This window comes from Lissotriton helveticus, chromosome 2_1, assembly GCF_964261635.1.
Source record: "Lissotriton helveticus chromosome 2_1, aLisHel1.1, whole genome shotgun sequence".
NCBI classification, from domain to species: Eukaryota; Metazoa; Chordata; class Amphibia; order Caudata; family Salamandridae; genus Lissotriton; species Lissotriton helveticus.
In genome coordinates this window covers 473,597,105-473,623,496 of record NC_136059.1, presented here as the reverse complement: position 1 = coordinate 473,623,496, position 26,392 = coordinate 473,597,105, and the positions used below count along the sequence as shown (strand labels likewise).

The 26,392-nt window shown below is 45.8% G+C and overlaps 1 protein-coding gene across 2 annotated transcripts in view; it reads left to right on the top strand.

Moving 5' to 3' along the window:
* Positions 1–26,392, top strand: part of PDE4D (phosphodiesterase 4D) — a 1,494,598-nt gene that overhangs the window by 1,047,210 nt on the left and 420,996 nt on the right. The gene's annotated exons all lie outside the window — the stretch shown is intronic.

The window sequence follows — 26,392 nt, the reverse complement described above, 5'->3', positions numbered from 1 at the left end:
CCCTGTAAGGTTGTTGGTTTATGATGTCTGCAAGAAGGGTTAGAGAAGTGAAATTGAGTTCTCGCAAAGTGCCACTGCAATATCACTACAAAGTCAATCAGCGAGATAGGCAACCGTTCCTGTGTACCCAGCATCCCTTCATTCAGGAAAGCAGGGCTTTAAGCTTGTTAATGGCATGTTATTGCGCGTGGGACTGAGCACATGAACGGGCTCTTACAGGAAGCCTGGGGCAGATTTACAAGATAATGATGCAACGTGGCACTGCAAGCTATATCTTGCTGCTCCGAGCTGCGTCACTAGGAAAGTGAATGGATGCATTGTATTTACAACAATATATCGCATCCCTGTGCTTTCGTCTGCGCTGGTGCACCGTAGGCTGCCTAGTGCCAACACAGGCCCCCTTGCACGATGGTGCAAGGGTGCCTGCACTGCAGTAATGATTATTTTTGTACTGAAAGGGCACCTTAATGCACAAAAGCAATAATTGATGTCATTCCCCCTTCCATGTGTGCTACAGGACGCAGCACACAGAGAAAGAGGAAAAAACGATGAGAAATAAAGGTATCGCTCCTTGTGGCACCACTTTTACTCCATCCCTGGGGAGGCATTAGAATCTGGGAATGTGTCATATTCCATGGGTGGTGGGTGGGAACACCCACACAAACTCCCATGGAACGACCCTTTCACACAGAGTATTGCATGAAAGGGGGCCATATTTATCAGGCCATGAAAAGCCATGCAGGTTGGCTTTGCGTAGCCTGGTAAATATGGGCAAGCCCATTTCGTTGCCGGTGTGTCAAAAAAGTGATGCACTGGTGTCACAAGGGGCTTGTAGATATGGCCCCCTGTCTTTTACTGGGAAGCAGTTTACGTAGGGGCCAGTGCCCAGCTTTGTAAGATGTGCTCATCACGTGACTAGGAGTGTATTTGGACATGATAGCTTTCAAATCATACTCTGTAGAGCATGAAGGTGGTCTTGTATTGCCAACCCAATTCCTCCTTCCCCAATCACCAACTGTAGGGCAATCCAAGTGGCAGGATATCTAGGGCACAATCCTCAAGCGAATTTCACTCTGCCATCCTGGACTCCTTCAGCATCTCTCATCTACTGAAGATAAAATGTGCATGACATACAAAGCATTAAACCTCAATGCCCCATTTGCTACTAGCAAGTAAGAATATTCCATCCAGTGGCTTGCATAAAGGCACTAGAAGTAGGGTATCGGGGTGCGGAAGCACCCCCAAAATAACCATGCCTAGGGTGAGAAGGTGAACACATTGAATGTACCCCTTTCTATAAGGGCAAATACCAAGACACACAGTGTCTCTTCCTCTCTGGACCTATCAAGGCCAACCCTGAACCACTGTACTTCCTAAACACATCACATCCCCAGGTTCATAATATCGGGGTACCCTTGTTCTCCCTTACCTCATGCTGAGAGCAGCTCCAGAATTGGTGTTAGCAGGCTACCCAGCCATCATTTTGAGTCTTCGGCCTGTGCCAGCAACCCCCTGGCTGTTTCTCAGCCGGGGGATTGCTGGGTTTACAATGCGCATGTCGGGCTGGCCGTAGAAATAGAGAGCCAACGCGACTTGCGCACTGCAAGGGCATCTTTAATCCTGCAATTGCATGATTCAGCCCCGCCGCCTGCCTTCCCACTGCAACGTTTAAGTAAATGCAATTTACTTATTTGTTTGTGCCTGCTGTACTCGCAGCAGGTGGGGCGATGCTCCTCCACTCAAACAGAGTTTTGTATTTGGAGTACTCCTGATATTTTGTACCTGAAGAGCATTTTGAACCAGTGCAGATTCAGGCCTTGACATCGGTTTGTTTCACGGGTACCCTGGCTACTCTTGTGTTTCCAGTCACCGTTGTCTGCACCTAGCAAGCAGAACCCTCTTCAAAAAAAGCATCCTCATCTATAACGTACCAACAAAATAATGAACCTCATAAAAGGACTTTGTGTTACATGGATTCAAGCAGTATCATAGCAAACACCAAAAAGGCATAAAAGAGAAGATACATAAACAACCTTACTCTATCCACTGCCTCAGACTATGAATCAACCTCCCCTTGTCCATCAGACTCATGTCAGGGCTTCCATAGTTAAGGACAAAAACAAAAAGACACACCTTTTGCAATGTTTACTTCAAACTGGTAGCTAAATACCTACAATGTATGAGCTAATGTTCCCCTAACCAACTATGAAAGTGGAGCCCTGAACTTTGACCTCTGAACTAATGGTCATCTGGCTCCCAAAGCACTTATGAGTACTATAGTAGTACTAAATGGTACTATAATGTACTCTAACACACCTTTGTCTATAGGTTCTGAATCATCCAACTGCCTATAAGTAAAAGTGCAAACAGGGCACAGTCCTTTCTATTTGCACCAATTGTGCATGTATAGTCCCTGAAGTCCCATTGTGGATGTTTTGGGGCAAATTCACAATGGCGTGTAGGATTATAGAAACCAGATCTAGAGGGTCACTAATTTGTGCTCCCCAAAATGCCTTTGAGAACAGGCCCCATTGTCTCTTCTTTCTGCCCATTCGTCTGTATGCTTATAGCGCCTCGAGGGATCTTCCATTCCTGCTCACCCTCTTTCACTCGTTTCTAGGAGGTGCTCTTATCCCTTGACCCTGCTCCTGTATTTTGAAATATGTTTCTTGGTTAGTGCTCTGTAGCTCGGAAACTACAAAATACCAAAATGTAGATTTAAAGGCAGCCGCATCTGTGTATTACTCGATAAATACTTCTGTTACTACTCTGGGATATATTTAGAATCAAGGTAATTTTGGAAAAGTATAAAAAAATTCTCACGTGCCATAACTTTTAGAACTTGAGTATGACCTCAGGGGTCAATTCCAATTCTTGCTCGAACAGGAATTTGCTGTCGGGCTGCAATTTCGGAGCATGTGATCACTGAACATGGTCCAGTAATTACTGCACCCCACAACTTTCAACAAAAAAAATGTGTGATGTGAAGACTGCTGAAATCTATCGGGGTAAAATGCCAGAGAAAGGGGCAAACCCTGCAGAATTTGGTGCGTTAGAATCCCCATTGGATGTTGAACTTCATTTCCATGCCCAAACCTCAGACTCGAATATACTTACTGTAGTCATTAAATACCTCATCTCACGGAACCTGCATTTACCAGGTGTGGTAAATAACCTACATATTACACCCGACCAGGCTCGGACTTGCTAAGATTTGGTGTAACACAATGCAGAAAGGCGCCGCGGCCAGGGCGACTGACGCTGGAATCTGGGGACCACGGTTCGATCCCCGGCTCCGGCGGCAGGTCAGCCCAGCACCATGTGACTCTGGGCAATAGCTCGCTTAATCTTCCCGACGGCCCCCCAGCGCCTAGAGACCCTTACGGGTGATTGTGCGCTTTACAAATGTGGACTTTAACTTACGAGAGCAGGAATAAAAAATATGTCTTATGCTCTCCTGGTCTCCCTCTGCCCTGGTGCACTGTGTGCTTCCTAGCGTCAAAGCAGGCACACTTGTGCCATGGTGCAAGGGTGTCTGTCCTACAAGCAGGATTGTTTTCCTGCACAAAAACTGCCCTCAGAGGCATTTTTCCCTTTCTATGTGTGCTGCAGAATGCAGCATATGTGGAAAGAGGATATATGATGTTACAACGCAGGCTATTACAACGCCTGCCTTTACAACGTGGTTTTTACATCGCATACCATTACAACGCATAGCGCTTTTGGGTGTTGGATAGTGAATAGTTTAATTTACTATTCCAACTCCAGTCCCCGTGGACACTAGGGAAGGTTATTGGATAGTAAATAAACCTATTCCCTATCCAAGAGCGCCCCCCAGCGCAATGCGTTGTAATAGTTTGCGTTGTAATGACCGCGTTGTAATGGTAGTGCGTTGTAAAAGTTTCGTTGTAAGTGATGTTTACCGTGGAAAGAGGAAATAATGAGGAGAAATATTAATCATCTGCTGGGAGGCATACCATTTTGATTCATTGCCAGGGTTACTAGTCTTGGTAAATCTAGAAATACTCTAAAAACCAAGGATGGGTGCGTGGAAACACCCATGCTCCACTCATGGAACGCCTTCCCAACGCAGAATAACCCAAGGCAGCAACTTGCACTGCCTTGAATAACTTCAGATTTACCAAGCCACTCAGAGTCATGCAGGGTGGCTTTGCGTGGCTTAGGAAATCTGAATTAAAGGCTTGTGTCACCTTAGTATATCTGGGCCTCAAGATTTCGGTGGACACATCAGCTGGAGCCCTCTCAAAGTATTGTGCCTTCCTATGGAGGTAGCCTATCCTCTCCAGTCATCATTTCAAAAAGGTCTTAGCCCATTTTCCCACAGATTACCGTGGACATTAATTCCATATATATAATGTTTATATACGGGTATCCAACTGTACACACTCATGAAGGGTTGCGACTATGGGGCACGTGATAGTTCATTTCTAATGTATCTACTGTTCTGTTCTTTTAGTGGTCCTGCACTGCCACCCTGTTCACTGACCAGACCAGTGTGCACCATTCAGTCCATGCCTCATCCAGAAGGGGTGTGCTCCGGTGCTTAATTTGAGCCTGTGGTTTCCGGTGCGTGGCGCTAGCACTTAATTCTCAACACTGGCCCTTGTGACAGTCTGCCACAAGGTGGTGCTGTCTGGCTAATTTAAAGATGACCACAACCACAGTCATTTATTAATTCAATATACATTAAAAATGACTATTATCTGCTGTCCAAGTCGTTCTTATAGCGTTGGGGGTCTGGAATAGTTTGAATTGTCGCACTTGTAGAAGTGTGATGGTTAGTAGGTGTGCTAGTACTTTCAATGGCAGCATGGCAGGGGCAATGTGTGGTGCAAGATGCAGTGCCTCCCTGCCGCGAGGCCTGGCACTTATGTGTACAAATAAAGCGCTGGTGTGCCCTTTGCAGATTCCCTCACCACTCCACATTGCAGAGTTAGCAGTGTCTCTTCTGGGGTCAGACAGCCTCATTATGTGGCTATTTACAAGATCTTCTGCAGACTTATGGGTCAGATCTTGTTTCAAGACAGTACGGTCCGACCTCGTCCTTTCTGCGCTCTCCATGTGATGCATGTCCTATCATGTCCTTAGTGAAAACAAGGTTTGCTTCAGTTTGCTTCCATTAGATGGCAGCAGAGTATTCCAAACCATCGCGGCTATGTCGAATTAAACTTAGCCGAGAAAAAGTTTCCACAGTACTGTGTCTTTTCGAGAGGCCATCTCATGATGGGTTTTATTTTGCCGTGAAGATTTCTGTCTCTTAGGGGAAACATCATTTACTACGAAGGAATTACCCCGCATAACATTTACCACGCGTCACTCACCACGCAAAGGTCTTTTCCACGCGTATGCCTTCAACGTCCGTCTTTACCACGCGAGTGGTATTCCTTCCTGTCGTTCTGCCTGTACGATCTGCGTGGGCTTGGGGGGGGGGGGATTTAGGGGCTGGGGGGGGCTAGGGGGGAGTTGGGGGGCGGGGGCTAGGGGGGGTTGGGGGGGTCTCCCCCCCCACAAAAAAAACAAGCGGATAATAATAAATAAATAAGAAGAAAACTTTAAAAAAAAAACGCTCTACAATGCCTCAAAACGAACAAGGAAATAGCCTCACCAACAAGGAGACGTGTACGTCATAATTGAAGTCCTTTATCAATTTTGATAGACGTGTTTTGACGCTTGTTTCTGTGGTCGGTGGAAGAAAGGGCTGATGGGGAAAGACGTACAGGGGTCAGATAAGAATCTAAACTTTGTTAATTAAGGTATTATTTAAGCGCATTATGAAAAAAAGAAAAATAAAATGTAAGGGAATCTGTTGTTTTTAATTGTTTAAAACATCGATCTTTTCCTTCGTACTGCATGTAGCCTATCAGCATCGTTATGTAAATTTAAATGGGACGTGAGATGTTTCGTAACGTTATTTTTGCGGAGTAAAAACATGCGTTGTCAAATGCTGCGTGGTAAAGACACATGCGAACTAAAGTTCGCGTGGTAATGCCATGCGTGGAACTTGTCTTCGTGGAAAAATCATATATTCGTCTCTTAGCTGTCACTTTACGCACGTAGGCCCAGATTTAGTAACACTTTGCGCCAGTTTTGCGGTACTTTTGAAACACAAATCTGATGCACACATGATATGCTGGGATTTATTAGCCAACCAAGGGAGTAGCCCGAACATTAAATGAGCCCCCGCTTGAACCATAGCTCTAATCACACCGAGCACATGAGAGAAGCAAAGCCTACCCTCCTTGGGAGAGCTACCTTCACCCTTGAATCATCCACCAGTCTATCCTTTCACGCATCCACCCATCAATATTTCCACACATCCATCGATGCTTACCTTCACCCATCCATCCTTTCACTTCTCCCCATCATTCCATTCCTCATCCTCCCACTCATTCACCCTTTAACCTATCGATCATTCTGCTCTTGAAACCATCCTTTCACCATTTTTACCCTCCCATCCCACCTTTCACCTTTTCTTCTTTATTTTCTTTTATTTCTCCTTCCTTTCATCCTTCCTTTCTACTGCTATTCTTTCTTTCCTCTTTCTATTTAACCTTCGTTTGTCTTTCATTGTTACTTTTTGTTTTTTACCCTTCTCTCGGGCTTACTTTTTTCTATTTGGCCCTCCGTGTTTTCCCCTATTTTTGTGATTTCATCCTCTTATCTTTCACACTTTCATTTGCTGTGCTTGACTCCCCACTCCCACACCTCTCTGTCATTTCTTGCCTCACACTATTATATAGGAACACTTTCTGAGCCAGATCTGCAGACAGAGGAGGCCCATAAACAACAACGAATTAATGTTTAGTGGAACCCATTCCAGCAGCCCATGGCACCCCCTCCTTTAACCGCATGCGCGCTAGCGGTTTTCCCGCTGTGCGCGGCATTTTTTTAAAACCCGCATTACATGACGAGCTGAGCTCGTCATGAGTGTACGAGAGGCGTAACTCATGACGAGCTCAGCTCGTCATGAGCGTCGAAGGGGTTAAGCTGCTTCAATGGGGGGGGCTCCCCACGCGCCTGTACCCAATAACAACATGGATTTACCCAGGATGGTTTCCCACAGTAATGCAAAGGCTGCTTTGCATTTCTTTCTGCCAAGGGGTCGTTCCATGGGTGGTACATGGGTGTTCCCATGCAAACACCTAGGCTCAGAATCTTCAAATCCAGGTGATCTGAATGTGCTGAACCTACACAAGCCTAATATATCAAATCAGCAATGGAAGCACAACACTGAGTCTTGGTGGATGAAAGATTCCAGTTCACAGGTCATTTTATCAGGCAAAGGTACTACTGGGGATATGCTTGGCTGCCTACCAACTCCAGCACCCCTTATAGGACACTGTGATCGGCAACAGCCCACTCATCACCCAATGAGCTTTCAAACATGGAGACAGGAGAGAGGGAGCACTGAGACCTTGACACCTCAGATGTGGAGCGCTCTGAACAATCCTTCAGGAAAGATCTGACCATTAAATTGTTCCAGTTCACCTCAATAGTGGCCCGTCCCCTGCCAAAGTGGCGGAGCGGGCTGGAGGGGGAAGGTAGGTTCGGGGACCAAAAAAATAAAATAAATAACTTATCTGGATGCAGCCGCATTGCGCTCTTCCTTCTTCTGGGCACAGGCTCTCAGACTGCACTGCGGCCAATCCTGATCCTGCATGAAAGCAACGCCAGGATTGGTCTGAGGCGTGGATGTGCGCTCCCCGGCAGACTGGGAGCCCGTGCCTGCTCTCTCCGGCCGCAGCAACGTAGCTGGGGCTGGAGAGAGCTTCACTGCGCATGAGGGCTTAGTCGGCCTGAGACAGCCAGCCATACCCTCATGCACACTGACAACCAGTGCACAACCACCACCCCACCAGCAGTGCCATCCCCCTTGACCTGCCCCAAGACTCGTCAGAGTCCTGGGATCGGGTCCTGAGGGATTAAATAAAACAGTAATAAAACAGGTTTAAAATCCATTTTATTATTGTTTTATTTGAGGGTGGTGGCAAGGGGGTAGCGCTCCTCTGCCCTAATGGAGGGGCCGCCGCTGTTTCACCTACTAGTAAACTTCTTGCAGACCAAGGTGGTGACTGAAGACTATTGGAGTAAGCTTCGCCTTTCACCAAAGGGCTCGCTATTCATGCATTTTAACATAGCCTCCGGCATGACTGAAGGCGCACTGCAGCACTCAGTATATGAACACGTCAAACTTTACATCCTAGCTCTTGCCTTTGTGGCTCTGTCACTCCCTCCATACAGTACTTTAAATTTTCACATTTCGTGAATTGTTGGACTCATTTTTGTCCAGCTCATGCAATGTTTTACGAGTAGTCACATACAATGTCTTGGTTTATTTGACGTACCATTAAGATTAATGATAAAACTATTCGTCTAAGCCTCCTTCTAGGTGTCTATTTTTCCAAATGTTCTGCAACACCATCTTCCAGCCAAAGTACTATACCAAAACCTTTAGTTTACTACTACATATCAGGTGGGCAAAAATAACCCATGCTATGTGTTTTCAAACTCCCAGAGACATAAGCCACATACATGGAGTTTAATGGGTGGTAACCACCAAGCTACTTTTGAAATGCTAAGTTTTACTTTTCCATATGACACAATTATCAATACATTTTGGTTTTAGTCTAAGTATATTCTTGAATAGCGCCCACATGGGTCTTAGCTGAAATTAAGCGCTACCACTGGTATGAGCGGTCGGATAGCTAAGATGTACAATAAGCAAAAAATAAAGGTAGGCTTGTAAGTGTTGTGAAAAGCGTGGGCGTTTACCACTTTACAACACCTTCCTAGGTTTGTCTGGAGCTTAAAGGGAAGCTTTGTACAAGGGATGAGCCATGAGAGAATTTCTCTCCTGCCAGTTTTTTCTTCACCTTGTAACTAGATAACTTGCTCTGAGTGGCTGAACTTAGGCATGTGGTCAGTACTGAGCCTGATTGATAGTCAGTGGCGTGAGTTGCGCTGTAGACTTATGCACTTTCTGCAGATCGCACTGTTTCTGGTACAGATGTTCATGTAGACAGTTCTCCAGCGGTCGATTCAAGGGAGGACCACTGCGAGGACAGATCAATCCAGTGAAGACGTAACAACAGAATCAGCATCCCATGGAGAGAGCACAGGGGCAAGGATGCTGTTGAAGCCCCGGTGTTAACCTGTGGGACAAATGACGTGATGGCGAAGGGTGGGGACTATGTTGGTGGCCAAATAGTAGTCTAGTCGTGCACTCTACATATTAGACCCCAGTAGGAAAACTTCTGTCATTTAGGTGCTTAAGCACAACCAGTTGCATCACACCCATGGCTGAAAGGTGTGTAAGACAGTCAAGGACAAAGGAAGAAAACATATGTGAGAATTTGGGGTTGTAATGTTTGTAATTGTATAAAGTGTAAGAATGTGCAATGTTGTTTTAGGTTATTTAAAATTGTCTATTTTTATGAATTGGGAAATTTGAATAATACTTCGACAAGAATGTATATCTTAGAAATAAAGGGGCAGATTTATGATAACTGGCGCATCCCCAGGGATGCGCCAGTTATTTTGCGCCGCTGCTCCGCCACCCATGGTGCGCCGCATTTACAATGTGGCGCACCAGGGGGCAAAAACGGCACAGATGCGTGATGCATCTGTGCCGTAAAGGTGGCGCATTGCTGGAGTTGCGTCACAGCTTGGATGGAAGCCTTTAAGATGGAGTTGAATTCCAGATCCACTGAGAGTGATCTGGCACCTGCTTAGGGATCTAAGCACGTGATGGCAGGCTGGAGATTGACCTTAATTGGCAGATTTGTGTCAGGTTTCTTCATAAAGGCAAGATGACGGCATGATGAAGATTGAAAGGCCTGTGCCAGGAGCTTCTCGGAAGCACAACTACACCCTTTGCATTCTGCAATTGGAATTGCTTTTCGACCTGTTCTTTATAGTGTTCACACCCTGCTGTGGTATGCTCCCTCACACTGACTGAAACATCACAGCCTTCTTCAGGGCTCCAATAGCCATTGGACCATATCTGCATTTTCCCCGGGTCTGCAAGGCTGTTGGCTGCTTTCAGAGCAGGATGGACTGCCAGGGTCAGACTGGCCTATGGAGCAGTCAGACAGCAGGGACATCCAAAGCATTTTGGGGGCCCCTGTTCGGAAGAGCTTTGAATTTATGATCCAGTTTCAACTATGTCACTGACAGTGCATATGCACACTGGTCCACATTCTAAATGTGTTTACTTCTAATAATCAGAGACAGTGACGTGTGTTTTCAATATTGTACCACAGCAGCAGCTCAGTAATATTACTGCGAATAATCTCTGCGACAACCCCCCATTTCTCATATGAAAGGCCTCTTTTTGATCTAAAAGAAATTTATGGATGTTGCATGAAATTTAAACACAACGTGTCTGCAAAATGTCAGTAGTAGACTCACACATCATCCACATTAGAACCAAATGACAGGAAAACGCTATTTACAACAATCTGTTTAACCCTATCCATGCTGATGACGGAACAGCTCCGTCATCAGCCGCGGTGGCGCTGTGCTGATGACGGAGCGGTTCCGTCATGGCCCGGCCGCCGCGCCTGCGCGGCGCTGATTTCGCGCCTGCGTGGCGCGTTCTATTAAGTGGGCGGGGCCATGACGGAACCGCTCCGTCATGAGCACAGCTCAACCGCGGCTGGTGACGGAGCGGTTCTGTCACCAGCATGCGCCCGCCGCGCGGCCCCCCCACCCCCTTAGCGCTGCGGCGGAATAGCCGCCGCAGCGATGTGGTTAAGAATTATTCAAGGTCATCAGAGCAAAACTCTTTGCAGAACAGTGCTGGCTCTATCAGGGCCCCCCTTATAGGCTGGGGCCCTTGGCCAGAGCCCCCTTTGCCCATGCCTTAAAGCGTCCCTGTCAGACAGTGCTCTATGGGCTGCTCTGAGAGATCAGTGTGTGGGGATGATTTCTGGCTGTTTGTGGGCCTGTTTTATAGTGTGATGCGCTATTTTTTTTACTGTTGACTCCCCTAACATTAAAACACACATTGCCTGCAGCAAGCTCAAATCGTATGCATTCTTCCATACCTTGCAAAACACTCATACAGCGTGTCATTACAAGTTCGAAACTTCCCCAATTTGCACATGGGACACATTTTCAGGTATCAAATTCAGTAAAGGGGGCACTTTTATTTTGGTGCCCAGACCTATTTTCTGTCCTAGTCTCTGACACTGTGGGCTGCATTGACCCAACCATGCTCCAATGGCTCCATTCTAGTCACGGCCTCCTGCAGCGCTGGGCTGGTTTGAACATTTTGTGCCAAGGCTGATTTTGGTTTCCAGTCTAGCCGCAGTCCCCTTCCATTACCATCCTTGCAGAGGGTGCATGTGCAGTTACTCCTAGAAAAAAGTTGCTGAAACAGTTACATTTGAAGCTTTTGTGAGCATCAAACACAATTATTGCTGGTATACACGTGAGAACCACTTCGCATTCTTGTATTCCTAGAACGCACGGCTTTGCAATATCACATGGTCAGAAATGTTTTATCTGTCTTTTGGTGTTCGTGTGTATTTTTTGTTCTAGTGAATGATAATCATTGTTGTTGTCACCACAATGTTGCCATTTTTAGCATCCTAAGTATCAAGCATTTATGTTCCTCAACTCAGGTGCTTGTAAACTGAATGAGACTTGCCAGGGCTTGGGGTTACCTGTTCCACACAGACATCAGCAGTGAATACTTAACTCTTTGAGATATTGCAAAAGGTAAAAAAACGATGAGCATTAAATAACATCCTTTGCATAGGGAGCCCGATCCACCAACAAGCAGCGCATCCTCCAGCATAGCCGAGGCACAGGAGGTGATTAGGAGACGCACGCCGGTGCCTACGCTGTGTTTTGGGTTATATAATACACTATTAATCAGCAGAGAGCAGAGACAACAGATGGTTAAGAAGGAAGCAGGATTAAAAGCCTAGCGCGTGCGTAGGGTGGACCCTGTGACGTAGCGTTCCTCCTCGTAAGAATATAATGATGCCAGAGCGGGGTAATTCCACTGCTCCCAGTGTCTGAAAGGAATTCCTGAGCTGCAAAATAAGCATCCTGAAATGTATGCGCAGAGCACACACGTTAGCATGCCAAGTTTGTTTTGGATGCATATGTTAGTGATAGATAAAGATTTAAAATGCGTGTAACTGTGTCGATTACACAGCGCCGCGAGGCTATACTAGTGCAGCACTGTGCTATAAAGATCCCTTATAATATAACATGATAGTAATAATATTCAGGTGACTGTGCGGGTACTAGACGAATGTTCAGTGGCATTATTGGCGCTGAATCTCAAAATTAAACTCAGTTGAAATATTTTTTGACACATAGCCCTTTGCCAAACACCTGCGCTATCTATCACCTTTATTTGCTATAAATGGCTCTTGCGGACTTTGGGGCATATTATCAAGGGGGTTTATCTCTACTTTTTTGGCTTTAAAAGCCAAGAAAGCGGAGATAAAATTATCTCCCTATTACCTAGCTGTCGCGACAGCTAGTAGGAGATAGCGACCATCTTGGGCCCCACTTTGCATGTCAGTGATATTTATCACTAATGACATGCAAAGTGGGCGTGCCAAGATGTTAGCGACTGGAAACAGTCGCTAACATCGCTATCTCCAATTACCAACTTTTGGAGATATTCGCGCTAAGCGCGAATATCTCCAAAAGCTAACATCTGCCCTGAGCTGTTCTTAGCCATGTTATCCAATGGGAGGTGGATAACATGGCTAAGAGCATTAGCTCAGTAATGCATGAATATCGCTGACTTTACAGCGATATTCATGCATTGCGGCCGTTTTTTATCGCATTTGCGATAAACCTTGGTAATACCAAGGTTTATCTGCGATAAAAATCGCCGCAGCTCAGTGGTAAAATTTTGTCTCTAACCAAGCAATAGCGATAATTATCGCTATTGCTTGGTAATATGCCCCTTTGACCTTTCAGAGTAGGCCACCACAGTTGTGTGGGGTGTCTCTTATTTTCTTCTCACGCATTTAGTGATGGTAGGAGTCCCAAGAAGGGTTCCTGTGTTTACTAAAGTCCATTCCATTCCACCATGTTAATACACTGAAAAATCCAACAAATCAGCATACACGTGAAGACATCGTTGTGTGACCGTATCAAATATGTCATGTACTCTTTCCCAGGTTATCCCAACATTACATTTACACATTTAGAAAATAAATTAAATGTGCTCTATTTCTCGACCACTCATAGCCAGGTGTGATGGCTTAGTGGACTAATGAATCTGTGGAGGGGCCTGTGTTCAACCTCCACTTAGTCTTTCATCTTTCTGAGGTCGGTAAAATGAGTGTCATTGAGTTGGGTAACAATAAACAGCTGTTATTCTGTACTAAAATACCTTTGGGTGAACGTGTGCTTTAGAAATATACATGTTATGTTTTATGTTATGCTATTGATAGCTGCTTAGAGTGTTCTTAAGACATGATTAACATTATTTTCTGGCATAACAGCTGACTTGCCTGGGAAGCCTTCACTGACAAATGCATGTAGTGATATGAGTGTCTCTGCTACGCAAGCCAAAAAGAAGGCTTGAACCAGCCCTGTGGGCATAGGCATGGATTTAGGGGGTCCCTGAGAAACCGGTATTGGATGTGCCTCAGTAATCAATTATATTTTATCTGTAATGGCTCAATTTATTAGCGTACAGAGTTGATATAGCCTCAAACTTTGACAACGATAATCCTATAGAAGCAGCAGTGTTGGTACCATTGGGGAAGGCATCCAAGGCAGGAGAAAGGATTAGCAAATTTCAACCATATTCCAGTGACCTTCGTCTCGCATGGAGACTCCACAATCCAACCCATTTTCTTGAATCCTTAATAAGAGATAATTAGGAGCTGATTTTACAATGCTTGAAGGATGATGGAGGTAGGGACGTTTGTTACCCTCTGTGCTTGCGCCAAAAAACCCCTTTTAAAACAAATTAGATTTAAACAAGTTGTCGTAAGATGGTTTAACCACGATTACTGAAAGCAAACCGATATCTTCGCAGGGCTCTTACGGCTTAACCCAGAGATCCAGTCGAAGGAGCCACCACACGCAAGCAGTATAAAGCTGTTGGTGCACAGAGGAGCACAAGGTTACCTCCCAGCAATGGGAACAATTGGTCCAAGCAGCACATTTATTTATTTATTGAATTTATAGGGCGCGATAGCTACCCAAAAAGGGTTTCCCGGTGCCAAAACGGACTGAGTGAGAAATGGAAGTGCCAGTTTGTAGAGTTTATCGGTTAAATAACCAAGGGCCTCATTTATGAGGCCTTGCGTGAGTTTTGCGCTTCTGATGCGTCACTTTTTGTGACGCATCGGCGGCGTAAAACTTGCCCCCTGATGCGCACTATTTACAAAGTGACGCATCTAAGTAGATGCGTCACTTTGTAAACCCCTGCGCTACATTATACCTGCGTCAGGTATAATGTATGCAGACGGGGCGTTCACCCGCAAAAAGCCTCGTAATAGTGACGCAGTGAAATCTATGAGATTTCACTGCGTCACTTTTAGGACGCTGTTGCGTCAAAATCTTGCGCCTGCCTCACAGCAGGCGTAAGACTGACGCAAGCCCTTTCACATGGGGCTTTCCCCGTGTGAAAGGAAGCATTGCTGGAGTTGCGTCACTTTTGTGACACACTCCAGCAATGCGTCACTTTTGCGCCTACAGATACGTCAGAAATACTGACGTATCTGTAACACCTTGCAACATGATGCGTCATATTATAAATATGACGCATCAATCATGTCGCAGGGAGAGCGCAGTGAAAAGTGACGCATCGCTGTTTTCACGCAGCGATGCGTCACTTTTCATAAATGAGGCCCCAAGTCATCAAGGACCTGCGGAAACAGGTGTAAATTGTTTCTTTGCGGATAGCTAAGGGAAGAGAGTTCCAGAGGGAAGGGCCAAGGTAGGTAAAAGATCTGCCTCCCATCCTGGAAAGTTTGAATCTGGGCACATTGAAGTTTTCTTGGGTAGCGGAGCGGTGGTAACGAGTAGGGACATAGGGGCTGACAAGAGATTGCAGATACTGTGGTGCCGTGCCTGTTTTGATTTTGAACATATAGGTCAGGGCTTTGACCTTAATACGGTTCTCCACCCTGAGCCAATGTAGATCACGGAGGTGGAGGTGGAGCGTATGAGAAGGACTTTAAGCCTTTCTGGTCTGTAACTACTTCTACTCGAACCTTAAATCATAATGTGATTCTGATTAGCTGTAACATTTCTAGCACAGCATGTGTGCTTCATTTCTCCAAAATATACTCGGGTAAAGCAACGTTAAACAGTTCCCCTGACCAGTAACAAGCAACCAGATTTGTCGTTGTCATTGGGTGAAGTAGTTGAGTCTATCCAGCAGAGAGTGAGAAAGCACCAGGGCCAGATGGAGTCCCTATAGCCTTGATAAAGTGCAATATTGATTAGTAGATTTGTGGGCGCTGTTAGTGACCAACGTTTTTAACAACCTTGAACAATCCCTGCCACCGAGTTCATGGTCCTCTTCGGTTATTGTCCCGATATTCAAGAAAGGTAATCGACCTGACCTTAGCTGCTAACATCCCATTTCACTTATTGACATCTCTGTGAAAAATGTAGGGAGAGTTATTTATAACAGAATTAAGGAACGGGCCTCAGAAAAAGTCATTTTGCAAAGTGGCCAATATGGTTTCTGGAATCGTGTGGGGACATTAGAGCAATGCCTGAATTTACATCTACTTCTGGGCAAGTACACAATTGCTAAACAACACCCAATGTATCTCGCCTTTAAGGATTTGTCCACGTCGTTAGACTGCATAAATCGCTCAAAACTGTGGAAACTCTTTCTAACCTGGGGACTGGGTGAAGCTCTTGTGCACTTTTTAGCAACCTAACACGAGACTATGAAAGCGGGAATAAGTTATGGGACAAATGGGGTACTCTCTAGTGAGATTGAAATCTCTTATGGTGTAAGGCAGGGTTATATCTTGGCACCTTTTCTTGTTATATTTTATATTAACAAGCTAATCCCTTATTTATCCACCATTACCCATGATGTCCCTAATCCCAAATGATTTACTGCTCCCCACGCTGCTTTATGCCGATGGTACAGTATTGATGGCCCGTACTCTGAAAGCCTTGCTTGCACTTGCAAGTGCTTTCTTTTACTCAATTTATGGCTGACTTAGATCAACTCACAAATGTCTAAAAATTATATAATATGGCCTGTGGCCCTAAACGAATTTGAGTTTCCACTATTGAAGTGGGCACTAAGGGGCAGATTTATGTTAACTGGCGCATCCCCAGGGATGCGCCAGTTAATGTGCGCCACAGTGCGCCACAGCTCCGCCACCCATGGTGCGCCGCATTTATGATGCGGCGCACCATGGGGCAAAAACGGCACAGATGCGTGACGCATCTGTGCCGTAAAGGTGACGCATTGCTGGAGTTGCGTCGCAAGCGCGGCGCAGCTCCAGCAAGGCTCGGGGGTGCCCCATCTCCACAATGCTGCGTCAAGACCTACGCCTGCTTCAAGCAGGCGCAGGCTTTTGACGCAGCATTGGCCTGAAAGTGACTGAGTGAAATCTTATAGATTTCACTCAGCCACTTTTGCGAGGCGCACCTGCCCCGGAACGCCCACCCTGCGCCGGAACGCCCACAAGCGGCGCAGGGCTTTACAACGTGACGCATCTGCCTAGATGCGTCACGTTGTAAATCGTTCGTAGGGATGCGCCACGTTTACGCCGCCTTGCGTGACGCAACAGCGGCGTAAACGTGGCGCAAGTGCCTCATAAATCTGCCCCTAAATGCTTAGATCACACTAGCACTTTTTCATATCTTGGGATTAGTTTTGACTCCACTGGTTCCTAGGTACCTAACATTATACGTCATAGGTTAATGTTATCCAGAGGAGTTCACTCCCTTTCTAGCCTGCCGCAACTATCTGAGGGGAGAGTACTTTCCCCGCTTTTGCAGATTTGCAAAACATACTGATTTATGAGGCACTTGCGCCACGTTTACGCCGCTGTTGCGTCACGCAAGGCGGCGTAAACGTGGCGCATCCCTACGAATGATTTACAACGTGACGCATCTAGGCAGATGCGTCACGTTGTAAAGCCCTGCGCCGCTTGTGAGCGTTCCGGCGCAGGGTGGGCGTTCCGGGGCAGGTGCGCCTCGCAAAAGTGGCTGAGTGAAATCTATAAGATTTCACTCAGTCACTTTCAGGCCAATGCTGCGTCAAAAGCCTGCGCCTGCTTGAAGCAGGCGTAGGTCTTGACGCAGCATTGTGGAGATGGGGCACCCCCGAGCCTTGCTGGAGCTGCGTCGCGCTTGCGACGCAACTCCAGCAATGCGTCACCTTTACGGCACAGATGCGTCACGCATCTGTGCCGTTTTTGCCCCATGGTGCGCCGCATCATAAATGCGGCGCACCATGGGTGGCAGAGCTGTGGCGCATGTTAACTGGCGCATCCCTGGGGATGCGCCAGTTAACATAAATCTGCCCCACTGTGTGCCTGTGGCAATGTACGGAACTGAGAACTGTGGCATCACAAACTGTGTAACTATTCAGGCAGAGGGAAACCGATTCTGCAGAAAGGTTCTATCAGTCCCTCCATCTACCTCCCACTTTATATGTCATGAGGAATTGGGCACGAGCTATGTTTTTATTTGACAGAGTTTTATATAGCGCGAACTTGACCCGAAGGTATCGGGTATCAGAGCGCTTTACACAAGCACTAGTTGCGTTACATGAGGACACATTCATTTTTGTTAGGCACGGGGAGATTAAGTGATTTGCCCAGAATCACAGGATGTTGTGTGTCTTTGCCGAGACTCTAACCCGATTCCCCAGATTTGAAGTTGACTGCCCTAGCTGTTAGGCCAACTCCTCTCCCCTATAGTGAAACGTATCAAAGCTAGCCTGCCCCCTTTTGTGGTTATCTATATGGTGAACAAAGGAGGCAGCTCTGAACCAAGCCACTATTAAAGATTGCCAAGCGTGTGACAAGGACCTTAACATCCCATTGCTAATATAGGTGCAAAATACCTTTCACGATATAGGGCTGTCGCACAACTTCACTGAGCCCTGTTGTAGTGGGAGAGTAGGTAGAAAGTTTGTGAAAGCGCCAGTGCTAAACCATGCTCGCCCACAAAGGCTCATAACAGAAAATAAAAAAAACATAATTTCAGCTTATATACAATTGAAAACAGGCAATGTTCCTGGACAATATTTGTTAAATGCACATGAGCGCATGGAAAGATCCCTATTATTTAACTTCAGGGTTGATACTGTTGTTTATTTACTCTGTTTTCCACTGGACCTGCCCTTGTCCTTGCGATGGAAGTTCCTCCCAAACAGTGCCACACTCCTTTTTATTTTGCAAATTTTTATATAAAATACATTAAACTATTTTTAATTCCACTTATTGAGATATGCAATTTTAGGCAATGCAGGCCAGCCTTTCGCTTCCTCCAGCAATTGGCAGATGCTGAATGTTGTTTGTATGCAGGATTCTTCCTGAGGCACTAAATACTTTGACTAATTTCTATGAACCAGCTTCTTGATTTGAATGTTGCACATGAACTTTATTTTAACTTTACGACCTTTGCATTGTTTTACGAGTTTATATTCACTGTTATTTCGCATTATGTTTTATCTTTGGTTTTAATTGGACATATGCACTTTTATGGTTCTGTGTTCAGTCCTTTAGGCATACATTTGTTTAACTGGGACTCTTTAGGACTAGGAAGATCGGGTCAGCACTGGAGTTTTACTGTGCCCTAATTTATGTTATATGCACAGATGTGATCCTGTCCTTCTGCCAAGAAATCTTCCCACTTCCTGTCTTCTCTTTCCTCCATTGCCAAGTGACGACATTGCACACCAGTTTCCTGCTTACAGTGACATGCCCTCCCACCTCCCATCCAAGCGTGTAACCTTCCCTTTCCATTATAGGTAGTTTCTAACAGAAGATGAAAGACCATGTTTTTGGAAAATTGTTAGCAATAGTGAAATATGTCTGGCGTTTTGATCATCTATTCCAGATGTTTGCGGTTTTCTCTGGAGGGATGTGATGTTGCAGGATGATCTTGCGTGCCGGAGACTTCTCTGTCTATTGGGATTACAGTATTTGACACATCTCACCAAAAACCCAGCGTCTGACGTCAGACTCATTGAATATCATGATTGATCTCAAAACTGAGCAGCCAATTTCATAAATCTCAACGGACCATTTTCTGCATAACCGATCTCTCATTTAGGTTGCGTTCTCCGGTGAAAAGTATATGCTACATTTCTTCTGTGGACCACCCAAAATAGTTACTTTGCCTTATGCTCTGCAATGGGAAAAAAAGTCTTCATCTACATTTTATATATTCGTTAACAGAGTTTTGCAAGTTTTTGCTTGTTCTGGGACTTCACTTTCAGGAAGCACCCAAAGGCACATTTTATATCATGTACTAAAATTTACAAAAATTCTGATATTTAGTACGTTCATCGGCTACATATATATTTGCATACTGAAAGATTAGGTGGTATTCAATTTATTGTGTTCTAGCAAGTAATCAAACCAACTAGATTGCAGCAACAGAGCAAATATGTCATATTGTAGGTGTTATATAGAAAACAACCATTGGCAAAGTCAACAGGTGTGGCTTTAATGTGACAATGCATGAAAACATAGACCGTGGCCTGGAAGTGGTGGCTGCAGTATTGGTGGTGGTGTTGGTACTGGTGGTTGTTGAAGTTGTGATATTGGTATAGTGATGGTGCTATTGATATTGGTGGTAATTGTTAGTACTTACAGTTGGTGGAATTAATGGTAGCGTTGGTGGTGGTAGTGTTGACGCTATGCTGGCTGTTAAAGCACCTATGGAGGACAGGTGACCTTATTAAGCTTCAAGCATGCATGAGGCAGTGGGTCCCTAAGTGGTACCCAAACACAATTCAATAAAAAGCATTTCAGAGAAATAAATCCTCAGGAGTGACTAGTAAAAGTAAAACAATTAAAGTTTATTGAAATAATTCAGGATGCAATACAGAAGGCAAAAATATGAATTATTCAATATGCATGGTAAATCAGTACTGGAAATTAGCACAATTTGACTAAATGCAGCAGTAAAGGACATGAAGTCAAGGCACAAATATTTTAAGTGTAAAGCATAAGACGAACCAACAAGGTTTATGACACGAAAGTTGGGGAGTCAGAACACTGGCTTACTTCCATATTTCATACTTTATATAAGCAAATTCACGAGAGAAGTCAATGGAAAAAGCAAAATTGGCAATGGGTGATGAAATGTAGCAATGAATTGATAAATAACTACAGAATTATACAACATCATCTTATGGCACCATTTGGATACTAGCCCCTAACTTGAATATGAATGTGCCATCTTCTAAACTAATAAGGTAACCACGGGGGAGGTCTGTGTAACCCTAGCAGAACCTGGGCATGCATCTTGGTGACAGTAAGGGTTCTCTGCAGGGGTAGATTAAGACAACATTTTGTCAACAGTAATCTAATCTTATTGGATACTCCGTATCAATTGGTACCAAAAGGCTACGTACAATTACCTCCTGTTACACACATCCTAACTCACCCAACATTTTTAGTAATCCATGATCCATTAAAATAAGACTTGCTTAGGCACATCTTTTCTTTGTCGTAAAATGTCTTTTGCACAAGACGTCCACTGCACAATGTTGCTATGTGTTCCGTCTCGAGGTCTCATGGCAAATGGTCATGAAGGTAGAGAGAAAGACCAAATGATGTCTGAAAATCTCCTTCAGAAGCACTGTCTGTAACCATGATTGAAAATGTGTTGTTGTGTTTCTGAAAGACAAGGTTGATACATTTGGGCCATCACCCATGGCCTCCTCAAGACACAGCAAGGGCAAGTGCTTAAAGTTCTCTAACAATGGGTCCCATGAATATACAATATCAGAACTCCAAAGTTGCAAACTCTGATGAGAGGTTGGCTATTGTGCCCATAGAGTCTACCACCGCAATTTCGCAAAGTGCTCCTCAGACATTTGATTTTGGCCATGTTCAGGTTGTCAGGTTTTACTCATAGTGCGGCTTCTTGTGCCCTGACATTGTATCTGCAGGGATACCGTTGTCGGTGAACTTTCGGCCCTTGGCCTTCTTGTGTCCTGAGGAGGCCGTAAGTGATTGTCCGAAATGCGTCAGCCTTGTTATTACGGAGCACCAAAACATATTTTCAGTCATGTAATGGACAATGCATCTGGAGGATATTTTTAGACATTAGTTGGTTCATGACTGTTCACCTAGCGACCTGAAGACGAACCACATTGCAACATTGTAGAGTGGATGTCTTGTGCAAAAGACATTCTACAACAAGGAAAATATGTGCATAAACAAGTCTTATTTTAATGAAACCTCGATCAATAAATTGGTGTTAGAATTTCAAGATTTTTGAAAGATAATTTTTGTAACATGCCGAATGATCATACATATGTAAAATATGGGAGAGGTTGGATGTGTGTATCCTTTTGGTGACAATTAATACAGTATGTCCAATAATATTAGATTATTGTTGAGGAAATTTTGTCTAAATCTATCATTGCGAAGAAACCTTACTGTCACACTATTTTAAACTAATGTCATTGTATGTGGCATTGCAAACTGGTTACAAAACAATTAAAAATTTACTGACAGGAAAAGCCTTAAATGTTGCAAAGGCTTCAGCTATGATTCTTCTAGAACGGCATGTCAATCAATACAGAGCATTACTAACATTTTGGTTACTTGCAATGAACAGAGCAATGAAGACACACACACACATTATCCTGGATGCATCAGAAACACAGGCATTTACAATGCAATAGGTCTCGCAATTGGGAGATTTTGAGCTATTGGCATTGTAAATGGAAATGCCTTTTATTATATTAAAAAGCATTGTCATTTATAATACCAATAGGTCAAATTTTGGAAAAACCAGACCTATTGTATTGCAGACCACGGTGTCTGTGAAGCAGACGCCGCGCTCACCATTATCGTTTTAATAAGAAATGAAAGAGCACGATGTCCTTGAAATGGGCACCACGTTCACCATTAAAGTTTTTAAAAAAACTAAACTGAGCACGGTGTCTCTAAAGCGGGTGCCGTGCTTGGCATGCAAGCAAATAATTTTTTTTAAAAGCTTAAAGAAAGTGCTATGTCCCTGAAGCAGACGCTGCGTTCTTCTTAAAAGAAATTGCATTGCGAGTGCTGTGGGAAGCCACTTTTAAAGTTAGAGCGGCATAGCACTCCGTACTAAAAGCGGCCGCCATAGTCCTGTGTGGGCACACCGAAAATACAAAAAGCAGCCGCCATTGTCCCCATTAGTCAATAAACAAAATAGTGCTCATTGACTTATAACGCAGACCATGTATCAAGCCAAGTAAAAGGTCCAGTCGTTATGGGAGGTCACAAATGCAGACAAGGTGGTACCAAGGAGTGACTAACAAGCCTATTTACGAATCAGAAGGCAGCATTTACGCAGGACAATGACACAAGCCAATGACAAATATGGGCGGAGAGTAGGTAGAGCTTCCAGTGCATACTCCAATGCAGCATGCCTCTCAGAGGAGCGCATGCGAGCTGCCTCTAGGCTCGACCTAAAAAAGGAGTTGAGGCCTAGTTTGTGCCTAGTCGTGTTAAGCACAGAAAAATACAGCTCCGTCAAGTGGAGAGTTGTCATTTTAGTGCAGAAGTGTTCACAATATTAAGTATACATTTTATTAAATCAAAATCAGCTTTGACAGTGGTATTGGCACTGATGATGGTGTTGTATTGGTGGAATTGATGCTGATGATAGAGTAGTATTAGTGGGGGCTTGGTGTTTGTAGGATTCTTGTAGTACTGGTGATGTTGGGAGTGATAATTCTACTAGTAGTGGTAGTTCCATGGCACTGTAAAGGAGAAGCACAATCATGTACTTTTATTAATAGAGACCATATTTGTATTTATGGATGACTGGTTTTATTATAGTTGATGCTGTAGATTGTTAATGCTTGTTGCTTATAATTCTTAGTATAAAACAATAAACAATCCAGTTATGCAGAATAAGGACAACAGTGGTTTATTATTGAGGTGCTTATTGAGGTATCGCATCAGTAGAGTACCCTCAAAGAACAGTATTATAATAAGTAATAATAAGGAATAAGGAATCTGAAGATAGCATTTGCGGGTTAAGTGTGAACATAAAAGGCATAAACATCAGCATATTGCATAGTAGTCATTATGAGCAGGGTTGTTGCATGATTCAAGCCCCACTGGGGGGGTGCCATTTTGATAGTCAGTGGGACAATATTTTTTGCTTTTAGAGGCACAGTTATGCTCTGTTGGAGGTGTTACCCTGTTTGGTCATTGATTAGTACTTTGCAATAGAGTAGGCCTTGTTTTGAAGCACATTTTTGTTTTTTGACTTGTTTCAAGGAAACCAAGTTTCTCACGCCTTTCCTATATTGGCCATGGCAAAGTCACCTAATATTCCACTTTTTCTTCTGAGAAAAGTTTTCAACTTCCCATCAGAGGTAGGCGTTGAGGCGGTGTTGCAAGCTGTACTTATATTCAGTCTGGAGTCTGATAACAGCTGGTGGGCCTAACTATGAACTCTCATATTCTGCTCAAATTGTTGATTTCTCTGACTTTACCACAAATATTCCCTGCAGCAAGCACAAATACACGCAGTCCCTTATATCTGTATAAAGCTTGTCTTTACAAGTTCAAAACTTATCGATTCGGTCCACTGTACCGATGTGGGCATATTTTTAGCTTTTTTTTAGCTAATGTGGGCCACTTTTATTTTGGTGCTTGTGGTGATGTAAGGTAAGGCCTGGCACGTGTGGTGAACACCATATAATAAGAGACACAGACTCCAGATAACAGTTAGCCGGAAAGACCCCGAGCGGTCTTCCGCATGTTTATTTATACCTCGGCGCGAGCCCGCCCCGAGGTTGTGCGTGCGTGCGTGGGGGAAAAGATACATTGTGTGGGAGAGCCCGGGTGGCTCTCTACATCCCTCCTTTGTTTTAGTCCTTTTCTGCCGGCACACTCTAGGACTCCCGTTCAGGGTGATGACCAGGCAAAGTCTCTCAACCGCTGACTAGGCTTCGGATTGGGCCTCAGGCTGTATCGGTGGTTCCGGGTCCATGGTGGTTCGACAACCCCAGCCGGGGTTGTCCCTGGACCTGCGCTCGCCTCTTCGGCCCTTGGTTGACTTTGCTCGGTGCCGGGGCCTGGTGGCATTGGCCTTGGTTGAGTGTCACCTCGTGACGGCACAGTTGTCGGACTAGGAAAACTGTCGAAGTCCCCGTCTTCATGGTCTCCGGGTTCCGTTCCTTCTGCTCTCCGGTGCCCGGCGGCTGTGTCGGTCGCCTTCCTGAAGCATGATACGTTTCTCGTCACAGCTTGGCCGTCTCTTCTTGCGGTGACCATTGTTCCTTGTACTCTGTCCACTATCCACACGTCGGGCTCGAATGGAGTTCGGAACTTCCACCCCGGGTGACGATCTTTGACTACCACCGCGTCCCCTTCTCTGATGTCTGGTTCCTTGGCGTGATGGTACACGCTTGCTTTGATGTTAGTGGCCTGTCTTCGGGCTTGGGTAGCCTCGGCGTCCCTTTCTTCCGGCACCCACGTGCTCGCAGTGGGGATGCCGTCTCTCGGAGCCCGCTTGAACAGCACGTGGGAGGGGGCGCACTTGGTCGTTGAGTGAGGCGTCTGACGGTCTGCTCCTAGGAATTGGTCCAGGGCTGTCTCTAGGTCTTCGCCATTATCTACCGCTATCCGGAGGGCTCTATTTATTGTCCGCATCAGCCTCTCCACTTCCCCGTTAGCCTGGGGCCACCGCGGGGTGATCTTTCTGTGCCTGATCCGGAGAGCCCCCAGGTACACCTGGAACTCTGTCCCTTGAAAGGGGGGTCCGTTGTCGGACTTGATTTCCTCGGGGAGCCCCATCGTGGCGAACACCCGGTTTAAAACTTTCTTGACCTGCGGGAATGCTGTGGACGCTATGACTTCTACGATTGGGAATTTCGAGAAGGAATCAACTAACACCAGCATGTGCCTTCCGTCCGGGAAGCTGCCAAAGTCTATGCTGAGTTGAGTCCAAGGCGCCCGGGGTGCTTCTTCGGTGATTACGGGTGCTGGGACAGGCTCTCCCCCAGTGATCGTGCAGACATGGCAGGACCGTATCATCGTTTCCACTTGGCTGTCCATTGCCGGAAACCACACCTTACTCCTCAGGCGGGCCTTCGTTTTGGCCATACCTTGGTGTCCTACATGTGCTAAACTCAGAGCTCGTTGTTGGAGGCTTGCTGGCATGACAATGAGGTGTCCTCGTAAGACCACTCCTTCATCTCCTACACTTAGTTCGCTGCGTACTTGCCACAGCTGCTGTCTAGCGTGGCTCACCTCCGGTCGGAGGCTGGAGGCGCCGTCGAGAAAATGGGCCCAGCGGTTTTCCTCGAGGGCCCGTCGGACTTTCGTCAGAGTCTCATCCCCTGCAGTGGCGTCTCCGATTTCCTTGAGCGACATGTTCTCCGGACACGCGGCCTGTGTGATCATGTGGACGATCTCTTCCACTTCTTCTCCTTCCTCGGTGAGGGGTTGCTGTGTGACGACATCCGGGTGCCGGGACAGGTAGTCGGCGGGGTTGTGGGCCCCTGGCCGGAACACAACTTTGAATCGGTAGCCCTGCAGCTGGACGGCCCACCTTTCAATGCGCGGGGGAGCTAGCCGTGACGTCCCCGCGAAGAGGGGCAGAAGAGGCTTGTGGTCTGTGACCACCGTGAACTCCTGCCCACAGAGGTAGAGATGAAAATGCTGGCACGCCCACTTGATGGCCAGGGCTTCTCTTTCTATTTGGGCGTACCTGGTCTCGGTGTCCGTCAGTGCCTTGCTGGCGTAGGCAACTGGTTTCCACTCTTCGGGCCCGTATTCCTGTAAAAGAACAGCTCCTAGCCCTACGGGACTGGCGTCGACGATTAACTCGGTCCGCCTGCGTGGTTGGAAGTAGGCCATTGTGGTGTTATCCAGGAGGCTGGTCTTGATGGTCTGGAACGCTTTGTTTGCGGCTGCAGTCCAGTCCCATTTCTGATCGGCTCGGGTGAGGGCCCGGAGGGGTTCCGCAATGGCAGCCAGGTTCGGAATAAACCGGCCACAGTATGTGGCCATGCCCAAGAAGCTGCGCACTTCAGTTTGACTACGTGGGGTGCTGGCTGCCTTGATCGCTTCCGCTTTCTTGGGATCGACTTTCAGGCCCTCTCTCGTGAATGTATATCCGAAAAAGTCCACCGATTCTTGGTAGAAGGCGCACTTGGCTCGGTGTAGAGTCAGGCCGCTGTCGGCGAGCCTTTGCAAGGTCGCCC